Genomic DNA, 23,757 nt, shown 5'->3' with positions numbered 1-23,757 from the left:
TTTCTCTGTTCTTTGGCACAGGACTTCCAGCCGTGAGCGGTGTCTAAATCCTTTGGTGGCACCAGAATGTCAGAACATCCCTGCAAGTCAACAACACGTTCCACAACGCTGCTTGCTCTGCGAGGAAGGATGAAGCTCCAGGTACACATTACTAATTGCCTTCAAATGCAAGCTAGGAGTCCTTGCAGAGGAAAGAGCTTTCAGTATGGCAAAGTTTTGTCAAAGGTTCAGCTTATTGAGGCATGAACTGACGTATGGCCAGTGGTGTAGTGAAGGTGGGGAAGGGGAGCAGAGCACCAGGACTTTCTCTGAGCAGGAGCAATGGTGCCGTCTCCAAGACAACGGAGGGATTCTCCTTCCTCTGACAAGTGAATGAGGTGATAACAAGGCTTTCAAGTTTACTTGTGACGGATTAGTGTAGAAGTCTGAGACAGAGGGATATAATCCAGCAGAGGTTGGACCCTTTTTTCTTTTCCACGGGGTTCCTTGTCCACACTAGCAACATTTCTTTGTGAGGTGTTCTTTTCCCCCCATTTCTAGTTAAAAGTGAAAGGTTGCATTTCAGCTCATTGCAAATCTTTGGTTATTGTCCGATGCGCTTTAGAAGTTGAACCTGTGCTGTCAGAAGAAACTTCAGTGGAACTTACTCCCAGGAGCCCCAGGCTTAGGATGCAGCCTTGCTGATCCTAAGAAACTGGGCATTATGATGTATATTGCTGACTTTGCACTCTATTTACCAGTGTGCATGAGCTTCAAGTTTCACCTTCTGTCTGTATCGTTATTAGTCAGGTTTCTCATTGGGCCATTTTGGGGGGTCCAAAATGGAGAGCCAGTGTGGTGTAGTGGTTAAGAGCGGTGGACTCATAATCTGGTGAACCGGGTTCACTTCCTCGCTCCTCCACATGCAGCTGCTGGGTGACCTTGGGCCAGTCACACTTCTCTGACGTCTCTCAGCCCCACTCACCTCACAGAGTGTTTGTTGTGGGGGAGGAAGGGAAAGGAGAACGTTAGCCGCTTTGAGACTCCTTCGGGTAGTGATAAAGCGGGATATCAAATCCAATCCAAACTCTTATAGGGCGGCGCTCAACCTGAATATCCTATATGGAAGCAAATGATGGGCACCATTAAGAATGGACTTTGCTCTAACCTTGCATAGCCACACCCAGTTTTCTTTAGAGCTCCACACTAGAATCCTTTCCTTAGTCCTGCTAAGAGTGCTGGCCGCAGATATAGAGAGGGGCCAGCAAACAGGTTGAGCATCTATGATCAAGACTTCTCATTTCTGCAAAACCACCAGGATGAGGGTCACACTGTCACTGTGCACGTAGAATACACGGTGTCCACAAACTCTCAGGATCACTGTTGGTGACAAACATCTACCGTAATACTTTGCATGGGGTAGGAAAAGATAGAGGAGTGTTGACTTAGCTGCTCTTTTAAACACATTATTCAACTGGTGTGCTCAGCGATGATGAATCAAGCCAGCTACTATATGTATATGGCACCATCTTGGGTTCGGTCTCTTGGTCACATTAGCATGTGACAGAGTGTTGGCTACCTGCTTTTATATACATGAAGAAACAGATAGGTATGCCTTGGATCTGATTTCTAAGCCAGCTACTATTTGTATATGGCACCATCCTTGGTTCTTTCTCTTGGTCACACAGGAGTGTGACAGAACATTGAGATCCTGTTTTTCTGTACACAATGACATAGAGACATACGTCCCATCTCTGATTTCCAGAACCAAGCCAGCTACTATATGTATACAGCACCATCTTGGGTTCTTTCCCTTGGTCACACAAGAGTGTGACAGAATGTTGGGAACCAGTTTCTACACATGGAAAGAGAGAAGTGCCTCGTCTCTGATTTCCAGACACAAATTAATAATAATAATATAATAATTTATTATTTATACCCTGCCCATCTGGCTGGGTTTCCCCAGCCACTCTGGGCGGCTTCCAACTAAATATGGAAATATTGAATATAGGTTGACAAGCAGGACTGTAACTTCCTAAACCTTCAAGCTGTAGTTTTATAATAAACTTTCAAATTGCCCAATGAAACGTCTAATGAAGCAAATTACTGCACTGTTGCATGTTATTCCCCAACTTCAGTTTACTTAAGAATGAAGGGGCCGTGAAAGAGCTACCTTTTCGCTGGGGAGTACTTTGGGGTAGATTATACTTATAAATTGGATTAATGTTCCTATCTCCTGTATTATCATAATTTTTCCTTGCTGGTTTTGCTAATTGCCTGAGATATTTGTCTTTCAACAAGTCTTTGCATGCCCATTTTTCCTCCTCGCTATAATCTCGTGGCAAACTAATAAAGCCCGGGGTTGTGATGTTTCCATGGCAACGGCCTGTGATGTCACCAACAGGGGATTACTGCTTTCCCTGAGGATCAAGGCCCAGGTAATGGGGCTGTTAGGCCACAATGCTGATTGCCACTCCGTGATCTTTTAATAAAGCAACAGCAGCAGCATAGAAGGATCCTGGCGATTCCTTTAAAAAGGATGCGCAAAGAAAATTAAGTTTAAACTTTGCATTTGTTTCTACATGTCGTTGCTTTCCCCCGAAAAGATGGATTTGAAGAATACGCTAGTAGGGTGTTCCTTGTGACGGGAAGCAAAATTGTTACTCTGCTTTGGTCAAAGTTGGCATCCCAGGGCAGGTTCACACCAAAGCGAATCCAACACACATTTAAAATACATTTAAAATACATGGCTCCACCCACTACTGGGGTATGATTCATGAAGAACTAAAAAAAAATGTTAAAAAACATCTTTACAAAAGAAACCAGAGGCATATTTATTAGGCTTATTGGGAAAAGACATACCACAGAAAAAGAAAGGATTTTTCTTATATGCTACAGCAGCTGCCAGGATAGTATATGCCAGCAAATGGAAGAGCGAAGTAATACCCACAAAAGAAGACTGGCTATACTAACTAAGTCAATTTATAGAAATGGCAAAGCTAACTGTATACATAAGAACACAGACAATCCAAAAACTCAGTCTAGAATGGCAATGTTTTGAAGAATACATGGATGAACACTGTTCAAGAACGAATAGGTTGATATGCTTAGGTTAAAGGAGTAAAGTAGAAAATATTAATTAAGAATGTCATGTTGTTGTTGTTGTTTAGTTGTTTAGTCATTTAGTCGTGTCCGCCTCTTCGTGACCCCCATGGACCAGAGCACGCCAGGCACTCCTGTCTTCCACCGCCTCTTGGTAGCTTCGAGAACACTATCCAACCATCTCGTCCTCTGTCTTCCCCTTCTCCTTGTGCCCTCAATCTTTCCCAACATCAGGGTCTTTTCCAGGGAGTCTTCTCTTCTCATGAGGTGGCCAGAGTATTGGAGCCTCAGCTTCAGGATCTGTCCTTCCAGTGAGCACTCAGGGCTGATTTCCTTCAGAATGGATAGGTTTGATCTTCTTCCAGTCCATTGGACTCTCAAGAGTCTCCTCCAGCACCATAATTCATAAGCATCAATTCTTTGGTGATCAGCCTTCTTTACGGTCCAACTCTCATTTCTATACATCACTACTGGGAAAACCATAGCTTTAACTATACAGACCTTTGTTGGTAAGGTGATGTCTCTGCTTTTTAAGATGCTGAGGAATGTCATAATGAGATCAAAATTTTAAATTTAAATATTGCAATGATAGTATCAAATCTATAAGATATGGAAGTCGTGGAGGGGGGGTCAAAGGGTTTGGTGGTGGGATTTTTATGTGTATGTAAATAGTAGCCTTATTTTTGTATGTGTGTTTCTTTTTCTGTATTACTAAAATTTAATAAAAAATTTAAAATAAAATAAAATACGTGGCTCCACCCAAAGAGTCCTGGGAACCACAGTTTAAGGATGCTGGGAATTGTAGCTTTGTGAGGAGGAAACAGCAGTTTCTGGGGGTTTTGAGGGGATGTTGTGTGTACTGGGTGTGCTTTAGATGTCTGGCGTGAGTCTGCTTTCAAATTCTCCTCTGAAAATTCTGGACTTGGCTGGGGCTGATGAGAATTGCACATCTGAAGGGGGCAAAGGTTAACTAGCCGTTTGCCACAGAACACCCAATGAATATTTTCTATCTAGCATTTGACATCTGATGATGAGCGAAATCACGGTTGCATATTTGATCACTGACATGCAGTGGCATTTTGTATCGTTTACTCGTTGGCATATAATAATATTGGACAGGGTCTGATAGTTGCCCATCTGTCTACGGCAAATATTTAAGAGGTTTCCATTTTCAGGTCAAAACTGTTGATTTCAGAGCGGTAGAAATTTCTCTTAAAAATAACTAGATGCTACAAATAACTCCCCTTTTCTTCAACGCTGTTCAGCACCATTGCCTTCCTGGCTATTGCTCCTTTATTTACATTTTTTCCCTGATTGAATTGTTATTTCATCGTGCTCTTTTGATATTGTATCTCTGTCCCAGTAGTTGCACTGAGATCTCCTAATGGAAGAAAAGCAGGGGGAACAATGTTAAAATAAATGCAACCAATGTTTCTCCTTTTCTTCCTCATTGTGAATTAGTCTCCTGGGCTCTTCCACCCAGACAGGGATCACACGGTGAACAGGATGATGTCACAATGCTACGCCTGACATCACTGTATCACAAGACCCCAGTAGGCAAAATGGTGAAGAATCAGATTTGGCTACTTGATGTCCCAAAGAGCAATGGTGAGCAAGGTGGAGTGATGGCAATTTAAAGGCATAAATGAGCATTTCACCCAAAGAACTTAGAAAACCCCTAAAATGGAAGGAATTCATGGAAGGACAGCGTTGTATTTGACAACATGAGATTTCATGCTCATCACAATAACCAAAAGATGCAAACAGGTCTAAGGATTTCAATTTCCCATTTCCAAGTAAAATTTCAGCTCCCTCTATTTGAATTTCAGATTTGAGATTTTTACACATAAAACTTCAGTGGTGGTGATGTTTGCAGCCCATTCTTGCCTAGGATTGCACTGGAAATCTATTCTACCATAGCATTCTATTGCATGAACAGATCCCAGCCTGGCTGAACAGCCAAACGTATGCATTTTATGATTGCAGTTTTAAAAAATTGACTATGTCAATTGTGCACAAGTTACTCTGCTTCTGCAAGGTGTTACGCAAGGCACCGAAGCTCATTTCCTCACCACTGGAAATGTCTATGCTTTTAAATATCTCACCATACAAATATCCTCAGTCATGAGGTTTAGAACAGGCACCCCCAACCCTGGCCACCCAGATGTTTGGGGACTACAACTCCCATCATCCCTAGCTAACAGGACCAGTGGTCAGGGATGATGGGAGTTGTAGTCCCAAAAAATCTGGAGGGCCGAGGTTGGGGGTGCCTGTTCTAGAAACTTGCTTTTATTTTTGCAAATGAAATGTGAGAGTCTCATCTGAACTGCATGTGATGTGCTGTACACCTTGCAACATAGATATGCCCCTCTTTTTACTCCCTCCCTTACCTTTCTATGGAATGCGTCTACAAAATATGACCAAATCTTTTGAAACTCTAGATTCAAGGTGATTCTTTCCTTGCCTGCTGCCTTAGACATGATAGTTGGTTTGCTTTTTTAAAAAACGGATCCTGAACCAATCTATCTATCCCCAGTCAGCATGAAAATAACATTAGAACACTACTTCATTTCACACTTCAAAACAAATCAGGAGTGAAAGGATACAATCTAGTGACCAAGTAACACAAATTAAGTGAGACATCCAAAATGACAGAATCCCAGACGTACGAGGTGGGAGCCGACACAGTGGATATTTATGTAATTCTTTTAGCCGGCAATGCAGAGAGGTTGGCAAGTTGCGGGTATCAATCTGTTTTATTTTATATTCTAGAGGTAGAAGTAAAAATGATATTTCAAGCGCCTGTATGCTCTCCGAAGAACAACAGGCGGGGAGGGGAGGATATTGCCAGGAAACACAGCATATTTTCTCACTCCTTTTGCTCCTGTTGTCTAAGGCGACTTCAACAGAGAGAAATCCTCAAAAGATCCAGTGGCAGGCTTGGGGGGAAATGGAGCTGAAGCAACGAGACCCCCCCCCCAGAAAAAACCATTAGGGCATTTTGACAAGTGCCTTCAATATTTCATGCGCTGTGCAAAGCCAGTGGCTGGAAGTTCTTCAGGCTTTTGCGTGCGCCGATGCCCTTTTGTTGACAAGAAAGAGGAGCTCTCTTGTGTATACACAGGACAGAAATTAAGCAAATGATATTTGAGCTGCATGCTGTCAGCAAACGGTCTCGGTGGGCGCCGAGAGCTGAAAGGGAATCCTCTTTCAGCAAAAACCCGGCAGCCGCAAAGACAGCCGAGCGTTTCCCATGCCCTGCTGTTTCACTCGGCCTCAATGGCGCTGTTTTGAACTAGGAGGGCGTGAGGTGCTGCGGCCACATTTACCATGTACCGTTCTGGCTGCCTCTCCTCAAAAAGGATAGCGTAGGGTTGGAAGAGGTACAGAACAGAGGGGAACCAGTGCCGGATTTACGTATAAGCTAAACAAGCTATAGCTTAGGGCCCCACTCACTTGGGGAGCCCCCCAAAAAAATTAAAGGGGAGAAAACCTGGATGTACTTGGATAAAATGCAGTGGTACCTCGGGTTAGACGCTTCAAGTTACAGACTCCGCTAACCAGAAATAGTACCTCAGGTTAAGAACTTTGCTTCAGGATGAGAACAGAAATCATGCAGCTGTGGCAGCGGGAGGCCCCATTAGCTAAAGTGGTACCTCAGGTTAAGAACAGTTTCAGGTTAAGAACGGACCTCCAGAACAAATTAAGTTCTTAACCTGAGGTACCACTGTACATATTTTGTTATGTGCAACTGGCTTTAGATACCTGTTAGGTCCATAAATTACCATATAGCACATGGGTAGGCAAACTAAAACCCAGGAGCCGGATCTGGCCCAATCACCTTCTAAATCCAGCCCGCAGACGGTCTGGGAATCAGCGTGTTTTTACATGAGTAGAATGCGTCCTTTTATTGGAAATGCATCACTGGGTTATTTGTGGGGCATAGGAATTCGTTCCTTCCCCCCCCAAATGTAGTCCGGCCCCCCACAAGGTCTGAAGGATGGTGGACCGGCCCCCTGCTGAAAAAGTTTGCTCACCCCTACATATATTCAACACAAATAATGACAATTTGTTGTTGACAAAGGACAGCTGGACATAAAAAGCCCCCCCCCCTTTTACCTTCAGTAGCTCAGGGCCTTAGCAAACTTATATCCGGCCCTGAGGGCAACCCAAGAGGGCAGAGTGAGTCCTGTGGAGGACAGGTTGACCCCATTTGGTGCTTTCTCTTTTAGAGAAAAGGCAAAGAAGAGGGAAACGTGATAGAGGTTTATGAAATTAAGGATGGCATAGAGAAAGCGGAGAGAGGCAAGTTTTTTCTCCCACTCTCAAAACACTAGAACTGGTAGAACATCCAGCGAAGCTGAATGCGGGAAGGTTCACGACAGAGAAAGGAAAACATTTCTTTTTTTAAAAAAAAAGTTTTTTATTAGCAATTTCAACATAACAAAATATCAAAAACATATCATTCATTATTCCCCCCTTCCCCCCACCTCCCCATCAAAGCCTCCCTCCCCCCCCGAGATTTCCCTCAGCTCCTCTCTCTGATTTCTCAACACATGTTATTCTCTGCATATTATAAAATTGTATAAAGTCCAATTCATTTTGTTGTCTTTTAAAGTAATTTGTAAAAAGTTCCCATTCTTCTTTAAAGTCACAGTTGTCCTTATCTTGCAGTTTGCATGTCAGTTTAGCCAATTCTGCATAGCTCATCCATTTCTCTTGCCACTGTTCCTTTGTCGGGGTTTCCTCATTCTTCCATCCTTGTGCTATCAAGACTCTTGCCACTGTTGTAGCATACATGAATAAATCCTTTGTTTTCCTTCTTCATGCAGTGAAAAGTTAAACTGTGGAGTTTGCTTCTGGTGGCATTGATGGTTTCCAACCTAGATGGTTTTAAAAGAGGATTGGACCAAATCGTGACACATAAGGCTACCCATGGCCACTAGCCATGATGAAGTCTATGCTCTGCCTACATGGTCCAATAATAATAATATAATAATTTATTATTTGTACCCCGCCCATCTGGCTGGGTTTCCCCAGCCACTCTGGGCAGCTTCCAACAAAGACCAAAAATACACTAAAATGTCACACGTTAAAAACTTCCCTGAAGATGTCTTCTGAATGTCAGGTAGTTGTTTATCTCTTTGATATCTGATGGGAGGGCGTTACACAGGGCAGGTGCCACCACCGAGAAGGCCCTCTGCCCGGTTCCCTGTAGCTTTGCTTCTCGCAATGAGTGAACCACCAGAAGGCCCTCGGTGCTGGACCTCAGCGTCCGGGCAGAACGATGGAGGTGGAGATGCTCCTTCAGGTCTACTGGGCTGAGGCTGTTTAGGGCTTTAAAGGTCAACACCAACACTTTGAATTGTGCTCAGAAATGTACTGGGAGCCAATGTAGGTCTTCCAAGGCAGTCCACCAATTGCTGGAAACCACAGGCGAGGAGAGGGCTCTTGAGCCCAGGTCCTGCTTGGGGACTTGCCATTATGGCAACTGGTCAGCCACTGTGAGAACAAGATGCTGCGCTAGATGGGCCTGATCCAGCACGTTATTCTTATGTTCTTAAGTGCACACGCTACATGCAATTATCTGTTGGACTTGGAGAATGCCAATTTTTGTCTTCTGACGTTGTGTTTCTAAACTGAAAGCGGATCTTATGCCACCAGAAGGTAGGGCTTTATTCTCTGAGGGAACATTTCCTCCAACTGCTAGGTAAAACTACCCCCAAATGGCTTCTGCTGGCTTTTTAAAAAACTTACCTAGTGCACCACCAAAAATAAGTTTTTTACAGTGGTACCTCTGGGTGTGAACGGGATCTATTCCGGAGGCCCATTCGCAACATGAAAAGAGCGCAACCTGCAGCGGTATGCCTGCGCACGCGTGGGTTGCGATTCGCCACTTCTGCACATGCGCATGACGTCATTTTGTGCCTCTGCGCATGCGTGAGCGGCAAAACCCGGAAGTAACCCTTTCCAGTACTTCCGGGTCGCCACAGGACGTAACCTGAAAGAACATAACGTGAAGCGGGCGTAACATGAAGTATGACTGTATCTCTGTTTATATTAGCTAGATAGAGCAATGATCTGACTCTGCATAAGGCAGATTTCTATGTTCCTGCTGTCTAAGTGCAGAACAGCCTGGTCAAGTTATTCAATATCAAAGGCCAGTGTGAGGATTTATCGTAACAAGTCAACGTGTGACGAGTCTTCCCCACTAAAATTTATTAATGGGTGCTTAGATGGTGGGCAAAGGGACATGGGGGAGCTCTAGGTTGAATAGAAAAACAATTTATCATCAAAGAAAGGCCAATCTGTTCTCTACCGAGGGTAAGGCTAGACTAGATTGTTAAGCCATATAAGTGATGAATGAGAAATGTAAAACTCCATGGCTAAAGCAGAAAAGTTCAATAGGTAAATAGCACTGTAGAGTGGATCAGCAATAAATGTTGAGCTTTTACGAAGCAGTATGCAGGTCAGTGGCTGTTCAGTCTGAGCTCCTGGTTCAGCAAAATGCTCTTTGACCTGGTTTTGAGGTCTGCCATGAGTCACAGTTGGACCACACCATTCACAGAAGGAGGTCTTACTCGGGGGCCCCATATTTATAGATGGTCTCATCAGCACAACCTTCACTGTTGTGGTGCTTCCATTCTAGAGCTGGCTCTCTGGAGAAGATACCAAACTGTTCCACTTTACATCTTGTAGGAGGTGACTTAAAGCTTTCCATTGTGTGTGTGTGTGGGAGATATCTCTGAATTCGTTTGGCAGGGGGGAAAGAGGAGACTTTGCCCTGCCTGACCTGCAATTATATTATGAGGCAGCCTGTTTGTGTTGGTTAAAGGAATGGATTGTATTGGAAAATGCACACCTTTTTTATTTGGAAGGTCATGATATAAAATTTGGCTAGAATGCATATCTTTGGTATTGGAAAGCTAAAATCTACAAAACTTTAAGAGCCACATTATTGGGAGAAATTTGTATAGAGTCTGGGAGAAACACAAAAATTTGTTGGAAAGAAAAGCACCTCTGTTGTTATCCCCCATTGAAGCAATTACCATTAAGAGAATTAATATGGATAGACAATGGGTGATTTATAGAGACTTGCTGGATTTTACAGGGAGTGAACCCAAACTGAAACCAATGGAAGATTTAAGAAGCCAAGTTACATATTGGTTACATTACCACCAGCTACATATGTTTGAATTAGATAAGAAACATGGTTTTTCAGACCAAAACTCACAGTATGAAAGAGAGTTAATACAGAATAAATTATTATTGGAATGGGAAGAAAGGATGAGCTGGTCAAAACTTCAATGACACACTGGGCAATGGACTTAGGGCACAATAAAGGCCTAAATCTTTGGGGAAACTTTGGGTGAATGATTTGAAAATTTCTGCATGTTATGCATTGAAACAAAATCATATGAAAATGATTCATAGATGGCATCTAACTCTGAGTAGATTGGCTAAGATGTATAAAGCAGAATTGGATTTGTGCTGGAAATGTAAAAAAATGAACTTTTTTTCATATGTGGTGGGCATGTAAAAAAGTTAAAGAATACTGGGAAATGATTTATAATGAGATGAAAAAAATGTCTAAAACAACCTTCCCCAAAAGCCCAGAGGTATTTTTTGTTAGGAATAGTGAAGTTTCCAGGTGTCAGAGAACCTTTTTTTATGTACGCAACAATGACAGCTCATGTTCTGTTAGCCCCAAAATGGAAAGTAAAAGAGGTTCCGAGCAAGGAGGACTGTCAACTTAAGCTGATAGAATATGCGGAACTATCAAGTTTAATGAATAGACTAAGAGAGCAAGAAGAATATCTATTGCTGATTATATGGAAAATAACTGTACACATTTGAAAACGTTGGCAACATTAAGATAAATTCAGCAGTTTAATTAATCATTGAATGATGTAAAATTGGAGAACTGACAAAAATTGACATAGTAAAAATGCAGGAATGATAGATAAACGAAATGAACCAGGGAAGTGGAAGAAGGGAAGTCATGGAATATACGGTATTATGTAAATGTTTATTTTGAGATGTTAAACAAAAACTTAATAAAAAAATCATTTAAATAAAATCATAATGATAAAGCTTTCCATTGTGTCTTCATGGAGACCCAGTCATCTACTCCTTCTCAGGACAATGCCCCATTGATGTTGTTGGGAGTTACTTTGTACAAAACATTTTAGATTCACATAGAAATGTGATTATGTTTTGCTGGTTCTGAGCATTTTGAAGATTGCCTTCTACTGATGACTTACAGAATTGTTCTGCAACCATATCATGTCATTCACTTCCTCGTGTGCCATTTAAGGAAAGGCAATGCAAGACTTGCTTCAGTTCCTCAGCTAAGCTCTTCAGCTAAGTATAAGGGGATTCCAGCTTAGAGGAGACATAGAAACATACCACATTTTCCCATGTATAATACGCCCCTATGTATAAGACACCCCCTATTTTGGGGGACTCCAAATTAAGAAAACACCCCTCAGCACTACCTGTGTATAAGACGAGCCCTAAATTTAAACCTAATTTTTTGGTAAAAAAAAAAACCACCCTAGTCTTATACACAGAAAAATACGGTACATGTTCCCAGACCATCCATATGATTGCTGCAGCATCCAGGGATCATAGGAGCCATGGGAAATGTAGTTGCAGTGGTTCCCTGTATCCCTGGATGCTACTGTGAGCAGGGACTCATAGGCAACATCACAGCAGAGATGGGCCCAGAGCTCCATCACTGCTTAAGCATCTGGAGATATGGTTTTTCTGAAGCCCTTGGATTTTGCTGTAAGCATGCATAGTCCCATAGAGAGATGCTGGAGAACTTGGACTAGTATAAAGGTAAAGGGACCCCTGATCATTAGGTCCAGTCGTGGCCGACTGGGGTTGCGGCGCTCGTCTCGCTTTATTGGCCGAGGGAGCCGGTGTACAGCTTCCGGGTCATGTGGCCAGCATGACTAAGCCGCTTCTGGCGAACCAGAGCAGCGCACGGAAACACCGTTTACCTTCCCGCCGGAGCGGGACCTATTTATCTACTTGCACTTTGACGTGCTTTTGAACTGCTAGGTTGGCAGGAGCAGGGACTGAGCAATGGGAGCTCACCCCATCGTGGGGATTTGAACCTCCGATCTTCTGATCAGCAAGTCCTAGGCTCTATGGTTTAACCCACAGCGCCACCCGCGTCCCTTTGGACTAGTATATTCTGTGCTAAATTGCCTGTCAAAGCTTACTACGATGTCATCAGGCATTTGGTTTATGCCAATGCAGCTGGGTTTTTGCGGTGGCCAAGGTGCCCACGAGCCATTTCCACTTCTGATCCTTGTGTTGCTCCTTGCCATGCCCAGTTCTGCCCATCTTCCCAGCCGTGCGATGGTGTTTTCTTTTTGACGGTATTGCCTCCGGCATCCAAGACTGAGATGCTGGCAACAGTCAGTTGCCACATCAGCACACATTGGCCAACTTAAGAGAGCAGCTGAAGGCTAAAGGTAGTTGTATTTTTGCTGCTGCAGCTACTGTTATACCTCCTCCTGAGCATCATTTTACAAGGTCGGGACCCCACAAGGTCATTTCAAGGGTACAGGAACTCCTTTTGTCAAGTGTGCAGTTTGGATGTGTGCGGCTGGCTCCTCATTAGACTGCCTGTCTGAGACTACCCAGTGGAACTCCATCAGTAGGGATTCCTGGTGTGAGATCAGCAACTTTCCCTTTCTCTCCCTGCATCACAGATCATTAACTCCATGGCGCCTGCAACATTCATTTCTGGTGAGCTGGGCATGTCTCTTCTTGCTGCCGCAGTCTTCTGCACAAGTCAAGATGACTGAGAACTCAGATATCATTTTCTCTGTTAGGTCAAAGCTGGATCTGGCTCCTGAGAGCTGTGAAATAATAATAATAATAATAATAATAATAATAATAATAATAATAATTTGTTCCCTACCTATCTGACTGGGTTGGCCCAGCCACTCTAGGCACAGGAAGGATGTTGCCCAGAAAGGATGATACTGGAAAAAATGAAATGTCTGTATTTTTTTAAAGCATCTTCTCTGAAGGACCCTGGGAAAGCCAATTTGTTGTCAGAAAGGCCATCTCCTTGGGAAGCAGCGGCAGCAGCACACTGAACAAGACAGGACACATAGAGCGGATATTGGCTCTATACGGGCAACAGCCACATTTGTCTCAGGGAACTGAAGCTATTGGTGCAATTCTAAGAAGGTGGGGTGGTGGAGTGAGGAAAGTTAATTCCTTGAGTTGTGAAATCTACTCAGAGTCCTGCAGTGATTTCATGCTCTTTATTGCAGCTTGTAAAACAGTGACTGAATTCCCCCCCCCCCAAAAAAAACCCTCAGGCTTTTATATATATTATTTACACAATAAGTCCCATCTGATTGGCTGATTCTGCTTCCCTCCTGGAGCCTGATTGGTCTTCCCCTGCAGGCCAATCAGTTGTTGCATTCTACAATCCAACCAGCCTAATTGGCTGATTAACATCCTCCTGGAGCCTGATTGGTCTTCTCCTGCAGGCCAATCAGTTGTTGCGTTCTAGGATCCTACCTGCCTATTGTACTAGGATCCAAGCTTGGTACATAACAAGTTGCACAAAGAATCCTCAAGCAGAATGGGTTCCTATCACAGAAGCTTGTTTATTTATTTTTTAAAGTGGAAAGGATAGAATTATAGCAGAGCACTGGTCACGTTTGCTGATGATACCAAGTTGTTCAGGGTCATTAAAATGAAAAGGGATTGTGATGATATGATGAGGTGATATGATCACAATCTTCAGATAACTGAAGGGCTTCCACGTGGAAGATGAAGAAAGCTTTCTTTCTGCTGCTCCAGAGGGTAGGACCGAAATCAATGGACTTTAATGAGAAGACAGAAGCTTACAGCTCAGCATGAGGAAGGACTTTGAGGGTGAGAACTGTTCAATAGTGGAATAGTTTGTTTGTTTGTTTGTTTGTTTGTTGTTAGTTGTTGTTTTTTTCTTATTACATTTATTGTAATTCATATTTAGTGTTAGCTGCCCTGAGCCCAGCCCTGGCCGGGGAGGGTGGGGTATAAATAATTTTTTATTTATTTAGTCCCATCCCTCTTCTTCCCTGCATTCCTTCCTCCATTCCTTCTCTGTTCTTTCTCATCGTCTACTGTCCTCAGCCCCCAGGCACCTCATCCTGCCAGACCATGTGACTCTCATCTCTCTGGAGCTGAAGCTTCTGTCATCTCATCTTCTGTTTACACCTGCCATAAAGCAGAAGATGCGTGCAATGCCTTCTGTAGTTCTATGACTAAGGGGGCATTCAGACATGAGGAAGACTGCGATTGTTTTCCTGATTATAATGCTAGCACTTCTGTCCTGTTTTCAGCTGTTACAGTCACACCGCAGTGCTGGTAGTGTTATGGATCTGTGGCTTTTTGACCAATATACCAGCATGTTGCATTAACTTTCATTCACACTAGTGGGTGTGGCGTGCAACAGATGTCATTGGACAACTTTGCTATTTCCCCATGCTTTCATTGCATGGGTGCTTCCGTTCCCTTGTGGAAATGGCAGTGATGGCACTGATATTCCGCCCCAGATCTCATCACTTTAGTCTTGTGTTTTTCCATAAGAACGTAAGAAGAGTTTGCTGGATTAGGCCAGTGGCCCAAATAGTCCAGCACCCTGTTCTCATAGTCGTCAACCTACATGCCTGTTGGAAACCCACAAACAGGATCTGAGCGCAAGAGCAACTCTCCCCTCCTGAGGCTTCCAGATATTGGGTTTCAGAATTATTGCTACCTCTGACAATGGAGGCAAAACAGCGCCATTGCGGCTGGTAGCCCTCCATAGCTTTCTCCTTCTTGCATTTCTCTATATCTCTTTTGAACCCATCTAAGTTGGTTCCTAGGGATGTGGGTGGCGCTGTGGGTTAAACCACAGAGCCTAGGACTTGCTGATCAGAAGGTCGGCGGTTCGAATCCCCGTGACTGGCTGAGCTCCCATTGCTTGGTCCTTGCTCCTGCCCACCTAGGAGTTTGAAAGCACCTCAAAGTGCAAGTAGATAAATAGGTACCGCTCCGGCCGGAAGGTAAACGGCGTTTCTGTGCGCTGCTCTGGTTCGCCAGAAGCGGCTTAGTCATGTTGGCCACATGACCCGGAAGCTGTACGCCGGCTCCCTCGGCCAATAAAGCGAGATGAGCGCCGCAACACCAGAGTTGGCCACGAGTAGACCTAATGGTCAGGGGTCCCTTTACCTTTACCTTTAAACTTGGATCCTAGAACAATAGGCAGGTAGGATCCTAGAATGCAACAACTGATTGGCTTGTTGGTTCCTATCCCTGCCTCCAGGTTAAAGGCGGCTGCAAACATATGTGTTTTCTGGAATCAGAGAACACGGAAATGGGCACTAAGGAGGTGCCAAATTCTGTTTGTTTTCCGGAAATGGCTTTTACATTGTGTGAAAACACAAATATAAGGTGGTAATGAACAGTTCGGAGAAACTTGTTGGGGAAGTGGGATAAACTGCCGGGGATGCAGCGGATGAGGAACCAGAGGAGCTTCCATTTCCTGTACAATCATGGAGACCAGACTTTATAGACTTTAAAAATTGAAGCTGGAGTCCTCAGGATCTGAAGAGGAGGTGGACTTTCTGCATAAACATGGCCAGGAGGCCAGCTTAGGAAAACCAGCAGCACAAAAAGGCGTGTGGAGAGATGAAGGGACTGTGGCGATTAAACCAGATCTGCTGAAATCCTTCCAAAGTCGGCTTAAGAAGTAAGACCCAACAATGTCACCCTGAGGGTCATTCTCTGCAGGACTTCTCAGGCCCTGTGGCCAGATTTTCACCACCTGTGAAAGTTGAAGGGGTCTGTGACATCACTGCTCTCTCTGGCTGTGTCAAAGCAAACTCTTGGCCCTCCTGGCTTTCATGTCAGGGAGCTGCCAGCCACCAGGGGATCATGCCCCTCTGCTTGGCTTTGTGTTGAGATTATCCTCGGGAACTTGCCGGCGATGAGGAAACTGTGAATTTTATTTTTAAATCGAGCATCGTAACTGCTGGAGTCGAAATCTCACCCTAGTGAGCAGGTGGGCGGATCTGCAGCGCTGCCAGTGACAACAGAATATTGTATGAAAAACAATGAAGATAAATGTTGGGGTGGGAGAAAAAGAAAGAAAGAAAGAAAGAAAGAAAGAAAGAAAGAAAGAAAGAAAGAAAGAAAGAAAGAAAGAAAGAACATGCAGAGATGCAGACCTACACAGCTTAGGTGCAGCCCATAAGTCACATTCTTCTTATTATTACAATTGATTTATTAATCGCCTTGTAAACCACCAGTTAAACAGTTAAAAACACAAAATCAGCAAATACATTTAAAGCAAGACTAATATCCTAGCAAGTGGACATTCATGGTAGAGACCTAGGTGGGAAAACCTATTGGAGCAAAAATGTCTCCAACTGTTTCCTAAAAGTGCAGATAGGGGGCGCCAGTTGCATCTTGACAGGGATGCTGTTCTTCAGAACAGGGGCCACCACACTAAAGGCCTTGCTCTGAGGTACTTTAAAGTGTGCTGAGATCTTTGGAACTTGCGGGAGAGACTCTCCTACAAACTGGGTGTTTAAGGTAACTTGGTCCTGAGCTGTGTAGGGACTTAAATGTTAGCACCAGCACCATGAACACCAACACCAGTAGCAAACCAGCAGCCAGTGCGAATCCTTCAAACAAAGTGTGCTAAGCAGGTGGCACATAAGAATTTCCAGGGTTCCCTGTGAAGAGGAATTGATATCAAACCACTTATGGGACAGCAAGCATTAAATCAGGCTGCATCAGAGGCAAGAACAGATCCAGGGCCACTCTAGGGGTGCAGCCAAGAAATAAGCAACCTTTGAACCTCCCCTCCTCCAACTTCTCCATTCCAACTGGTCACTAGAACAACTTACAACTAAGAACTTGGGTTTTCTTATTTCCTCCTCCCTCCAAATCCATTTTCCTTTTATGTTGTGTCTTTTCCCACTGTAAGTCTGAAGGCAGAGGCCTTTTTTAAAAGTGATTTGTAAGCTGCTATGGGAGACTTGTTTTTGCCTGAAGAGGAGGATAAAAATTATTTTTTAAAAATAAATGAGATGCCTATCTGCCAGATGGTCCCCTTAGTGGCAGATTGTCTGACCTCACTAAGTCTCTCTGACCCTCCAACAAACCTTGCTAGTTGAGGAATGCCATGTACCGTATTTTTTGCTCTATAAGACTCACTTTTTCCCTCCTAAAAAGTAAGGGGAGATGTGTGCGCTTCTTATGGAGCGAATGCAGGCTGCGCAGCTATCCCAGAAGCCAGAACAGCAAGAGGGACTGCTGCTTTCACTGCGCAGTGATCCCTCTTGCTGTTCTGGCTTCTGAGATTCAGAATATTTTTTTTTTCTTGTTTTCCTCCTCCCAAAACTAGGTGCGTCTTGTGGTCTGGTGCGTCTTATAGAGCGAAAAATATGGCAATTCCCTTCTCTCCGTGGGCAGCAGCCGAAATCTGGAAATTAACTCCCAATACCCCCCCTTTCTTTAAATGATTGCTCATTCCCATCAGTATTGAACATGTTTGTTTGTTCCCATTTATAGTCCACCCTTCAATGAGCTCAAGGAGGCATGCATGGCTTTCCTCCCCCCGCCCCTTTATTCTTACAACAACCCTGTGAGGTAGGTAAGGCTGAGAGTGAGTGACTGGCTTCCAAGGTCCCCCAGTGATTTTCATGGCTTCGTGGGGATTCGAACCCTGTTCTTCCAGGTCCCAGTCCAACGCTTTAACCATTACCACCCCCCACAAGGTTGGCCAGGCCAGGGATACCCCAGACCCTGAGATTTCAGAGCCTCAAACCTCAGACCTCAGGACAGACCCTGATGATGTCACAGAGGGCAGCTCCATGGTAATGGTGTAAAATGATAGAATTGTAGAGTTGGATGGGACCATGTGGGTCATCTCTAGCCCAGCGCCCTGCAGTGCAGGATTCTTTCATCAAACCTGGAGCTTGAACTCACAACCCCAAGGTTAAAAGTCTCGTGCTTTACTGACAAGCATGGCTGAGACCTGGAGGCAGAGATTAATTTGGAGAGGGACGGAGGGAGTGGAGGAGAACAAACCTCTCTTCCCCACTCCACCAGAGAGTCTATGCCGGGGTCAGCAAACTTTTTCAGCAGGGGGGCGGTCCACTGTCCCTCAGTGCCCTGGAGATCTGGCAATTCGAGCCTGCACTGGTGCGTCACTCTCTTGTTTGTTAAGGCTCACTTTGTGGGTGAAATGCGCAGCAGAACATGGCAGTGAAGCGTTCCTCCGTCTGATCTGGCTACCTCTCCGCAGAGCTTCCCTGCTTCCCTCTGGGAGTGGCTGCAGCAGGAGAGATGCTAGCGGATCATTAGAGCCGAGAGCGTCTGACTTCACAGAGGCCCTATAAGCCCCAATCAAAGCAGGGGAACTTTCCTTTTAATCATCGGCAAGCACTTCGACTCATAGCGTTGCCGCATCTGTGGAGTGTCACCAGCAAGCCAGTGGTCTGCGCAGGAGTCTGTGGCCTCCCATTGAGGCATGCTCATTTGCCACAGGATAAGATGCGGTGGCAGCACATAAACAAGACATCTTCTTGACTTGACTTTTTACCTCCTCGATTTCATAGCAGCCGTGATTTGGCAGGAGCTCAGGTCCAATGGCAGGCAAATTTGTCAGGCCGGAGACTCTCAGCCAGAGAGTGGACACCCAAGAAAGCTGAATGCTGGAAGAGTCAGGACTGATAAAAGGAAGTATTTCGTCCTGAGTCATGTCGTTAAACTATGGAACTTGCTCCTGCAGGAGACAAGAGAGGCTGCCAAGCTGGAAGCTTGGACACATTCATAGAGGAGGGGGTTGTAGAAGGCTACTTGCCACGTTGGCTGTGTGGGCATGTTCAGGGATGCAGGAGAGGATATATTGTTTGATTATAGCCTTTCCAACTTGTGTTAACAAGTTCACAATTTAGCAGAGTAATACCCCCCTTTTTAAACTCACAGCGGATGCATTTGCTCAGGCTCAATAAAGCCTCTATAATAACTGTTCTGGTATTCCCCCCTTATCCCCTCATAAAAGATAAGACACGACACAGTCCTCTATAAAAGTATTAAAAGAGTTTACTCACTCACATTCTGTTCACAATCAGATCCCAGAAGGCAGACTTAGCTTAGAAAAGTAACATATACGGGAAACTATCTCACAAGGAGACAGTCCCTCTGTCCTCTCTTGGCTGGAGGCCAAGAGAGCATCTTTGGCTAAGCAGATGTTGCTTTTTCGATGCATGTAGTCAAAAAGAGAGAGAGATGGCTGCCCTGTCCTGTGCTTTTGTCGGTACCTACACAGGTGAGGCCACGCCCACCTCTAGTCACATACAGAGGAAGTCTGTCCCAGCCCAGAAGGAAACAGGAAGTTGACCTGCTGGCTGGACAAACATTCCTCCCCATGTGTAAACATGTTCACTCTAGGAATGTTGTACTTGACTGCTCTTGCGTTTCACATCCCACAGACTGTGCTCTGCCTCTGTGGTCAGAGGCAGTAAATGCTTCTGAATACCAGTTGCTGGAAACCACAGGAGGGGAGAGGGCCCTTGGGCTCGGGGTTTCTCACAGGGGCATCTGGTTGGCCACTGTGAGGGCAGCAGGGTGGATTGAATGGAACCTGGCAGATTGTTCCCAGAATTAGGGTTCCTGGCAGATTTGAATGCTGGAAAGTGTTCTGTGGCTCCTCATTGGTTGACCTTTGAGCCTCTTCTCTCCCACTCCCTCTCTTCAGCTGGCTGCATGCCTTCAACATCTAATCTCGTGGTCCCCAAACTCCTGCCCCCCTCGCCCACAAGGGTCTTGGCAAACCACTTAATGTTTTTCTCTGCCTGTTGTAGCCGTCATGATGTGCTGGGCTAGATGCTGTATCCTTTTTACTTGTCCTTTATTGCTTCTTTTGTGGATTTCATTTTAATGTATTACAATTTGAATCCCACAGAACACAATATAAAATGATACAATACAATACAAGAAGCAGAAGAAGCGATTAAGGCCACATTCGCATTCCGAGCGGCATGATACGCCTTTAAACAGTCATTTACAGGATTCTGGGAACTGCAGGTTGTAAAGGGTGCCGAGACCCTTCTTCCTCTCCCGTAGCTACAATTCTCAGAGTGGTTTGGCAATCAAATCTCTCTTCCCAGGAAACTCTGGGAATTGGAGCTACGGCAAGAGAACATAGCTGTCAACTTTTCCCTTTTCTTGCGAGGAATCCTATTCGGAATAAGGGAATTTCCCTTAAAAAAAAGGAAAAGGTTGGCAGCTACGCAAGGGAATAGTGCTCTTCTAACAACTCTCTCTCCCAGAAGCCATGACTCTTTCATAGCGCTTTAAATGTATGGCATGAATACAATCAAAATCAATATGAATATCTAATACAATTAATGTACTGCCATCTGCCTTCAACAACAAATCCACAGATACACCGTGAACCACCTGAATGAATTTCACAGACCACTGGCCGTCTGCAGACTGCAGTTTGGGAGCTCCTTGCTCTGATCAATTTCTTAAGAGAACCTCACCCTCTGATTTGTAACCCATTGGGCATGCAAAGGATGTGCGCAGTCACGTGGCTTCCTTCTTTGATCTCACAGTCCAGAGGTGATGTGTGGTCCTCTCCCACACTTGTTGACCCAGAAACAAGTCCCATCGTGCCTAATGGAGTATTGGCACTTACTCCTTAATAAGTGTGTGCAGTGGCATAGCGTGGGTTGTCAGCACCCGGGGCAAGGCAAGTAATTTGCGCCCCCTAACCCATGGATTTGCGCCCCCTAACCCTAACCTCCAGATGTTGCACTTGGTGCAACCAGCCCCCCTGCACCCCCCACGCTACGCCACTGAGTGTGTGCATGTGTCTATCTGAAGAAGTGTGAAGAAGTGTGCATGCACACGAAAGCTCATACCAAGAACTAACTTAGTTGGTCTTTAAGGTGCTACTGGAAGGAATTTTTTTTGTTTTGACTATGGCAGACCAACACGGCTACCTATCTGTAACTGCATGTGTCTATGTTTTCAGCAATGCTCAGATCACAGAAGAGGCACAACTAGGAGTCCCTTAAGAGAATTCACAACTGTCCCCAATTTTAGCCAACTTATGGCCCTTCAGTGGCCTTCTAAAAACAACAGAGTAGGGGTCAGAACTAAAGGAAGGAGAGAAAATCATTCAATGACCCACAAAAAACCAACCCACAAAATGAAAAACAGCTATCCTTCAAAACACGCATTCCTCCAACGTTTGCGACACAAAATCTCAGACCAAAAAAATGCACATTCAGAAGTGTATTTCTGGAGAAAGTGTGTGCAAACATGGGTATATTAGCGAAAGTGAAATGCAAAGGAAAGAATGATACTATGGGAAACAGCTTGCAAAGCGATGTACATACATCAGACAAAATTGCACGCAAGAGTGCGTGCATCGGGGGAACAGTGCATGAAAATGCATATGGATTTTTGTGAGGACTTTAAAAAAAAAAGATTGAAGACTGATGTGGAAATGGGGTGAGCTGAACTTATGATTGGAAAATAAGACACTGAGACAAACTGAAATGGAAATATTCTCCTATTCAGCACAGAGGGGGGGGCTCCCTCTGACACCCACCCTTTAGAGTGAACCCTGGATTTCAGCCAAACTTTCTTGCCAGTTAACGTCAATCCTGATTTCTTATTGTGCAATATACGGTTCCTGGCCATCACTGGTCATATATCACCTTCTCCCCCCCCTCTCCTCCCCAGTTTTCTAACAATGCCTGTTGTGGCAAAATATGAGGGGAGGGGGTTGGGGAGATGTTGGACTAGATGACGACTCTCTGGGTCCCCCCCCCCCCAACTCTATGATTCTATTGTTCTAAGAGGCTTGTTTGGCTGCTGCTTAGCGAGCTGGAGAGTGAGTGTGGAGGACAAGCAACCAAAGATGAGCGTGATGGAAAAGGGAGGGGGCCCCAGAGTTCATGCAACAGGCCAGGGTTGTCCGAATCAACCCCTTTCAATTTGGAGCTGCCATTTTGCTTGGTGATAGCATGACATTATATCCTTTGACTGGAACAGGTGTTGCTCCAGCAGGGAACCGGTATTTTATCACTGTTACTTGATGTGGGTTATTTTTTTTTTATTAGTATTTTTTGAGTCTGGTAGTAATAGCTTCTATGACAGCGTTAAGGGCTTTAATGTCAGGATGTATCTAGGCATGAAACGATTCCATGTCATAAGCCTCTGGCGAGGTTTAGTGCTGCTAAATGGAAGATCTAAAGGGATGATCATCCTTTATGCTTGCTGCTCCATTGCCATTGCTGGTCCAAGGCGATTGCAGGCAGACTTACAAATATTTTCCCACCGCACCCCTTTTTTTGTACTTTATTTCACCAAACCAGCCTCCACCAACCTGGTGCCCCCCATATGTTCTGGGCCACAGCTTCTATAACCCCTGAGCGTTGATCGTGCTTCTTGGGGCTGATGGGAACTATAGTTCAGCAACACCTGGAGGGCACCAGATTGGAAATGGTTGGTGCCAAATATGATCTTAATCAACTTTGGAATGGGGCAGAGGGACTCCTCAGAGAGATTCTGTAGCAATAGTCAAGTGGACCAGCTTCTTTAGAAAACCATTAGCCTCTTGGGTTTCAGCCTGTTTCATTGGTATCACCCTTAAGAGGCAGCATGGTGTAGTGGCTAGCTTGTTGTCATTAGGCTACATCCACACCATCCATTGAAAGCACTATGATACCATTTTGAACAGTCATGGCTTCCCCCCAAAGAATTCTGGGAGCTGGAGTTTATAAGGGTGCTGAGAATTGTTAGGAGATGCCTATTTCCCCCTCAGAGCTACACTTCCAAGAGTTCCCTTGGGAGAGGGATTGAGAGTTACACTACGTACTCTGGGAATTGTTCTGGGGAAGCCACGATAGTTAAACAGGCACCCAACCATTAAAAGGGAAGCAGTGAAAATAAGCTTCCATTCCTTGACAGACCTGGGCGTTCCAGAGCTGCTCATTTACACTGGCATGGAGGTGAGACAGAAGGATTTCTTCTTGTGTTTAAAAGGCTGCAGCATTTCTGAGGTATTTAAAACACTCAGGTTTCTCACACAAATTTGCTTCTGGGCAAGTTAAGATGGTGGGTAGCTGGGATACACACAGGCCCGTCTTATCCCTTGAGACTAGTGGTGCAGGGCACCAGGGCGCCAAGTTCGGGAGGGCGCCAGGCTAGAGTCTGGGGAACACCGAATGAGCACGCTGAGTGAGCGAGAGTGCGTGCACCTCTCCCGTGGAGCATCAGCACGTTTCCCCCCCTTTTAGCCTGCAGACGCCGAATTCTGCAGGGCGCCAGAAGGCTAAAAAGGAAAAAAAACGAGCTGACACTTGGTGGGAGTGGCACACGCGCTCTCGCTCACTCAGCGCAGGCCTGCTCGCTCAGTGTGCCGTCTGCCGTGGCCACTGTGGAGAGCCAGTGTGGTGTAGTGGTTAAGAGCAATAGACTCGTAATCTGGTGAACTGGGTTCGCGTCTCCGCTCCTCCACATGCAGCTGCTGGGTGACCTTGGGCCAGTCACACTTCTCTGAAGTCTCTCAGCCTCACTCACCTCACAGAGTGTTTGTTGTGGGGGAGGAAGGAAAAGGAGATTGTTAGCTGCTTTGAGATT

General features: G+C 45.0%; 1 protein-coding gene across 5 annotated transcripts in view; it reads left to right on the top strand.

Annotated features, from left to right (window-relative positions):
• The window catches only part of ELFN1 (extracellular leucine rich repeat and fibronectin type III domain containing 1), a 242,767-nt gene that overhangs the window by 74,726 nt on the left and 144,284 nt on the right, over positions 1-23,757 (top strand). For all 5 annotated transcript variants that reach the window (XM_081889151.1, XM_081889153.1, XM_081889154.1 and 2 more), the window contains exon 2: positions 22-141. The gene's annotated coding sequence lies outside the window, so the exon portion shown is untranslated. The remainder of the gene's footprint in view (positions 1-21; positions 142-23,757) is intronic.

The sequence above is a fragment of the Podarcis melisellensis genome (genome assembly GCF_964234715.1).
Source record: "Podarcis melisellensis genome assembly, chromosome: 14".
NCBI lineage: Eukaryota > Metazoa > Chordata > Lepidosauria > Squamata > Lacertidae > Podarcis > Podarcis melisellensis.
This window is presented reverse-complemented; position numbering and strand designations above follow the sequence as displayed.